The sequence below is a fragment of the Echinops telfairi genome, unplaced genomic scaffold (assembly GCF_000313985.2).
Source record: "Echinops telfairi isolate 266 unplaced genomic scaffold, ASM31398v2 ScPeMD7_7469;HRSCAF=8507_0, whole genome shotgun sequence".
Taxonomy (NCBI): Eukaryota; Metazoa; Chordata; class Mammalia; order Afrosoricida; family Tenrecidae; genus Echinops; species Echinops telfairi.
In genome coordinates this window covers 35,214,339-35,221,601 of record NW_022111372.1, presented here as the reverse complement: position 1 = coordinate 35,221,601, position 7,263 = coordinate 35,214,339, and positions in this window count along the sequence as shown.

The window sequence follows — 7,263 nt, the reverse complement described above, 5'->3', positions numbered from 1 at the left end:
CCCGGCGCCCGCGGACCGCCCCCTCCCCCGGGCAGGCAGCCTCCCTGATGTCACTTTCCCCTCCCTGCCCTGGAGGACGCCCGGAGTGTGGGCTCAGGGGAGGGTCCTTGCACCTCCCCACCACTGTCCCCGCTATGGGAGAAACAGGTCCCCAGACACCCCAGGAAACCTCCTGCGTTTCGTGTTTTCAAACCTTTTGGTGACTGAGGGAACGAGGTGAGGCAGATGGACGGACAGGTGGACAGGTGATGTGTGCCTACCTCCCGAGGTGGGTGGCCATGCAGGTGAAGCCGGTCCCGCCCCTGCGAGCAGGGGTCTTCAGCCACGTGGGGCCTCTGGTGGAAGAGAGAGGTGTGGAGGTGAGGTCAGTTTTGAAAAGGCAAAGGTGAACGGTCCTTGTGGCCGTAGTGACCCACCTGATGGCTATGGTTACTCTTCACTTACGTTTATTACCATCTTCGTATAATAGGTGAGTGTTTGTCCTATATGCTTAGAAACCCCCACCCTGCGCCCCCAGGCCACCAGGAGTGGTCGAAACAGTAGAAAGCCGCTGTGGTCAGACCCGTGGAGGACTGATGTCTGTGGGTATTCCAACTTGCCAGCACGCAGTGGACGGTTTGTGACGCCGACAAATACTGCTTTTCCGAGATAACCTGAGAGCCAACTGTGCCTGGCGTGCTGGCACTGACTGTGAACATTTCGTTTTTCAAAGTGCGGTGACACTGCCCACCCCTCCTGCTGGAGGTGAGGGTGGGAGGGGGACATCATGTTTCAAACCTGGACCTTGACACATTCTCCACATTTTCCCGGCTCCACTGGCTGCCCCTGATTTCCCTGACAGCTGCCCCGTGGATCATGGAGAGGAAGTCGGAGTTTCGTTTGTATCTTGGAGGGGAACTTTCTGCATGTTACAGTTTGCTCTCCCCGCTCCCCTTGTGCCAGATTTGCAGCCCATAAGATAATACTGTGTTTGCTTTCGGAAGCAGAGGGACTTCGATTTCTCCAGAAAGCACAAAAGTAAACTGAAAAACTACTGAGGAGGTTCCAGTCACGTGCCCTTCTTTGTATAGCATGATCGGTGCCGGGACCAGGGCCTCCCACGTGGAAGGCGAAGGGAACTAGCCCGTGTACGTTTGATTTCAAGAGGTGGTGGTGGTGAGCAGTGACGTAATGCTTTTGGAACTACCAGTTCTTACTTGACACTACCTGCCCAACTCACCTCACAGGGTTCCTGTGCATGCACGCTCCTATTGGCCCCTTCATTCATTCCGTATCCAGGCCATGCATTGTAGAGAAAAACAATGCAAAAAGGCCCAGGACAGTGGTCATACCTATAAGGCAGACTAGGAAGAAAGGCCTGGCAACCTACTTCCATAAATTAACCCATGAACACCTGATGGCTGTGTGATAGAGTGCTGGAAGATGAGACATCTCCCTTGGCAGGCAGGCACTCACAGTACCAGTGGCTGCAGCACTGACAGTTGGGGGCACCCTGCAGGATGGGGTGGCGTTGTTCTGTTGTACATGAGGTTGGGGCCAACTTGATGCTGGCAGCTAATAGCATGCCTGTAACATAACTGTAGTTGTAACTCGTGGTTCTCATAGATACTCTTCCAGGTAATGGGGAGGTGAGAACAGGAGGAAAACAGGCGGATAGGCATGGAGTTACTCATGAGGCAGTTATGTGACAGGTCCTTCTGAGGAGTGGGTATCTGAGTGGGAGGCCGGTGATGTGAGGAAGCAGATCCCTGGGTGAATATGGTTCAGGCAGATGAATGCCAAGGGCAAAGTTCTTGGGGTAAGAACATACTTAATGCCCAGGGTGCACCAGGCAATTTGTGGTCAGAGTGGGTAAGCACAGGGGAGGGAGGGCAGACTGGGCCCGGGCCCCACACATACCCAGGTGACACCCCTCGGGGCTGTGGACAGACCTGGGACAGGATCTGTTCTCTGTCCCTTTAAAGATGGCTTCTGGGTAGGGGAACTGAGGTGCAGACAGTCCCGGCTCTAGGTGGCTCTGTGTAAGGCCGTGGAGACGAAAGCCCTACGGGCTTCATTCGTGGTGTGCTCCCGAGTTGGTCTCAATGTACAGCGGCCCCCTAGGACAGAGTTGAAGTGCCCCACAGGGTTTCCAAGGTGGTCACTCTTACGGAAGCAGCCTGTCTGCCACAGCTTTCTCCTGTGAAAACAGCTGGTGGGGAGGTTCAAGCTGCCCACCAGTGAACGCTTAACCCCTGCGCCACCAGGCTCCTTCCACCTCTTCAGACACACCTGTGATGTGAGTCCACAAAGAAGCGGACTGCATTTCTGTTTGGGCCACTGTGCGCCAGGGGCCACAAGGGTAACAAGCCAGAAGAAAATGGTGAGCACACCCAAGAAAAGTAAGACTTCCTCCATGTGGTGGCAAATTTGTGGGCCGCAAAGAAGTCTAACAGGAAAATCAGCAAAGTGCCCTCAAGCCCAGATGAGTGCAGGCACACTCCGGTTCTGTGGGAATGGAGACGCTGGCGCTGGGAGACAGTTTTGAGCTGCTGGCGGTTAAAGACGGGCTCGTGCATGTTCTCCACAAATTGATGTCGGTGGACCGTGCTGTGGTGCCTGGATTCCCACAGCTACGTTTCGAAGAGTGACAGAACTCTTTTATGTGAAAACATCAATATTTGCAGTACACTGGTCATTGCAGCCCTCACAGCTGATTAGACCATTGATGAACATGTCCACTGTCCGTGCAAGGTTGGGGGCGGTGTCTTTGAAGACTGGTGGGAGAGAATTGCACAGTGGCCAGAGGCGGGGTGAGGAGGGCAGATGGGGGCAATGACGAAGCTCAGCTACTAGAATTAAGTGTCTGAAGGAGAGGGAGAAAGGACCGAGCAGTCAGTCGGGGTTCTCGGACAGATAGATGGACTAGATGACCACAGCAAATGGAATTAGGAAGCAGCAGCCTTGCAATAGGAAGAACAGGAGCCCGGGAGGAAGGGTGTGATGGGTGGGTGGTTGGGGCCGACCAGATGAAAGGCCTGGGGTCCCTGTTGATGGGTACCCCCTACTGGACTCCCACCCAAGGCCACCCAAGCTATGCCGGGCAGAGCTGCTCCTTAGAGCTTTCAAGGCTGTGGCCCCTGGAAGCAGATTGCCCAGCCCAACTCCTGAAGTGCCTCTGGGCGGACCTGAACTGCCAGCCTTTCAGCTAGTTGGCAAGCTTGCAGTTTGCAGCGCTCAGGCACTTCCTGGAGCAGTGGAGACAGACCCGTGGTTGAAGATGCTTCCAGAGGGTATGGGAGGCCCTTTCGATGAAGACAGAAAAGAGGGCATTGTTACTGGAGGGCAAGGTGACTTCAAAGGGACTTTTGTTTGGTTTTTTTAATGAGTGAGCACTACCAGAGACTGATGGGAAGGCCCAGGGGGTCTTTAGGTGGTTGGGGGGAGGTGCCTGGAGCGCCCTGGGGAAGGCGAGGGCCCATGTGTGACAGTTGGGGGTGGGGGGGTTAGCGAAGGAGCAGGCCAAGGATGCTTCAGAGTGGAGGGCACACACACGTGGGTCAGTCTTACAGGTGGCATTGATGTCGGGCACAGGGAGAGAGACTTTCTGGAGAAGGAAACCAGAGGGCGGGACTGCAAGAAGGAGGGGCTGCGAGCTGAGGTGGGTGAGTGGCATCTGAGCAGCACCAGCTGCCCAAGGCCAAGTCCTGTGAGGTTGAAGTCAGGCCCACCTCCAACCCTTCAACCTTCTTTTCCAATCTGACACCAGCCACCAACCATCCCTCCCACAAAACTGTGCTTCTCAGCTGGGTTAAATAATCCATTGCCATTTCCACCAGAACTCAGATGCTATTCACAATGAAGGGATGTATGAAGGTAGTTAACGGTGACAATTCAGGTGAGGAACTCTCAGGGTGCACGTGTTCAGTCAGAACAACCACTTTTCTGCTACACTTAAAATGCAAGCCTCTCTCTGGCTCTCCACCTCTTGGCCTGGCTTCTGCCCTGTGTTTGGGCAATGCTAATCAAGCTCCTTTAGGGCTGTCAATAAATGCCCAAGGGCATTCCACTGCCCTGTAAGCCTCAGCTCTAAGGTGCCCAGTTGTAGTGCCACACAGCAATAAACCCAGCTCCTCCAATTAAGTGCCCGGAGGTGCCCTATTCTGCAAGCCAGCCTCCTACATGAAAGAACTCAGTGTTGCTTGCTTTGTGGGCTGGGAAGTCAGCAGCTCCGTCTCATGGTCTGGTACCTGGTTCAGCTGCTGCCACTTCTCTGTTGCTGCTGTGGCATCACAGCTCTGTCTCCTGCATCAAGGAGGTTCAATACGCAAGATCTCAGGCTCCAAAGCATGCACACGCACTCCTCAAGTTTCTCTCTTGCTGATTATGAAAGCCCTCCAATCATGCTTCTGAGATGGCTCATTTTACACCTAGCAGAATGGCAGTCACAATTAACTCTGTTATAATAGTCACAGCTAAATCCTATAGAAGGCGTTCCCCTACCTTCTCTTACCCAGACCCATCAGGAAGAAGTCACTTGGTGGGAATCACAAGGACTCTGGCAAGACGAGCCTTGTAGAATGATTCACCGCAGGGACTCAGAGGCGGGGAAACAGATTGTGGAAGACCTGGGGCCAACAGAAGCCCTTCAGTTGGCTCTGGGTAGCTCAGGGTCCTGTGGGGTCCTGCTGAGGTCACTGACCTAATAGACTCAGGAGTCACTAGAACTCGGGGTCCTGCCCTCCCTTTCCCCAGGGCCCGGGGGGCTTTTGAGGGCAGAGGGCTGTGGTTCCGTGGCTCCAGAGATTTATGTGAAAGAAGCCCTAGTGGCACAGTGGTAAGTGCTTGGCTGCTGAGAGGCTGCTGGTTTGAAACCACCAGCTACTCCATCAGAGCAAGATTCCTCTGCGAGAGAAAGCCCGTTTCCATAACAACCTTGGACGCTCTGTGGCGCAGGTGTAGACCGTCTCCTAGGGTCTCTGAATTGAAATCAGCTTGGTGGCCTGGGGTTGGAGATTCGAGGTGAAGTTTGGAGGACAGCGGTGTCGAATTTTCACCTTCCACGTGAGGGCCCCAGGTTTGATGTCTGCCCTCTGCAAGCCACCACCCATCTGGCAGGGGAGGCTTATGTGTTGTAATGGTGCTCAGCAGGGTTCGGGAGCTTCCAGAATAAGCCAGACTAAGGAGGAAAGGCCTGGGCACCTACTTCCCGAACTCAGCCACCGAGACCCTACGGTTCGCAAAGGTGCAGTCAGCAATACACCGTGGGAAGAGCGCAGGCCCAGGCCGCGCTTTGTGCAGTGGTGAGATTCAGCCGGCTCGTATGGATTTGTGCGAACCCATATCTAATTTTTTGTTGAGTTCGCAAACCGGTTGTTAAAATGGTGCTTGTCATCAGGGTTCTCTCTGCTCAGCCACCCAATGTAGAAATCACAAATTTACATCTACACAGCAGCATATTCTAAGTACCTGTAGTAATGTTCATCCCGTTCATAGATAGAAAAAATTAGATGAACATATGCGTGTAGTATTTATTCATTTCATAAACCATACTTTTGATGACACACTGTATTTGTATTCCCTTGCATTTGTTACTGCAGTAAACAAGCATATGAGGGGTTATAAAAAAAAGGAATTCCTTTTTCTCAAAGCTATGTATTTAATTTTTACAAAACAACATCACCTTCAAAGTACTCTCCATTACCCTTAATCGATTTGTCAGATATGTGATTCCATTCTTGCTCACCTAGTGGGAAAAATGTGTACTATGAATGCTCTACCCAGTGGGGCTTTTCTCTGTTTTGTGGTTACCTCCCAGTATCATGTAAAGTGCCCAGCGACCAGAGAGAAGGTGACATGCTGTCATTCGTTTCAGCTTTGTGTTTCTACCCCAGATTCCCACGACATAACGTGAGTGACTTATGCAATTCCTGAACGTGTCCAAAGAGCCAATAAAATTGTCAGAACAACTGCTGGAAGTTCAGCAGAAGCGAAAAGGTTTTTTTTCAAAGATGAACATAATTTGTTCAGAGAAGAGAAGTCACCTGTTCTGATACACTAAACACAGCGACTACTGTCTAACTGGTCTACCTCTGGGGGCCTGGGATCCTACTCCTACAGAGAAAGGATGGTGAAGGAGAATCACACAGCCGATGGTACTCACATAAGAGCAAGGGGTATTGCAAGGGAATGTGCCAGTCAAGAAACAATATGGAAATACCTTAAATAACAGTGTTAATGGTTTTTGTCAGGTATTATTTAATATTTTTTCATAATAATTTAAAACTCAGAACATTGTCTAGTTTTGGTATTTCTTTTAACTGTATGAAGTACTAAACGACCTCTCGGCATATCTTTTTTTAATACTTAAAATGGTCATTAGGGGAGCGAGCCAATTGTTCATTTGTATGAATCCCACCACTGGTTCCATCCCCTTGGGAGATTGTGCATGGGGTCACCATGAATTGGGAGCCAAGTCCACAGCAGCTGACAGCACAGTGTAAGCTCAAAGCCTGCATTCCCAGAGGTGAGGTATTATGGCCTGAAGCCTCCTAATTTACAGCTGCAGGGTTGTAATTATCATCAGAAACCTGTGTAGAGTGACTTCCACCCATGATGCGGTCTTGGGCAAATATATTGTAAGTAGAGGATCTTTGAAAATCATAGTTGGTGAGGGTTTTGCTTAGTTGATGGTGAGAACTTTTTCTTCCTGCTTGCTGTCTGGGAGAACGGGGCTTCTTGCCCTGTGGGACAGATTCTGTCTCAGGGAGATCATGTGTCTGATGTAACCCTCCCGGCCTTTGGCCTTCTGTCAATTAAAAAATATATATACATCCTACAAGCATTCTGGAAAATAGTTACACAGTTATCAAGGAAGGCATGCACTTATTGTTTGGTTGAGCGATTATACTTTTGCATGTGAGAAATGAGAACTTTTGTTCGTGCAAACACCATCACACAAATGTTGGTGGCTGCTCTTCTTATCACAGTAGCCCCAAACTGGAAACCACCCAGATGCCCTTCAAGGGATGAACGTGAAAAGCGGCGTTATTCTTACTGTGGAATACTACTTAGCAATAAAAAAGGGACCAGGCATTGAGAGATGCAACAACTGGCATGGATCTCAAAGGAAGTAGGCTGAATGAATGAATGAAACAACATAATGTACAGCTGGAGAGAGATTACTGGGGGTTAAGGATGGGCTGGGCTGGGCATAGTTACCAAAGAGTAGCATGAGGGAGTCCTACAGTGAGGGAAAAGGCTATGTCTTGAGCATGATAGTCA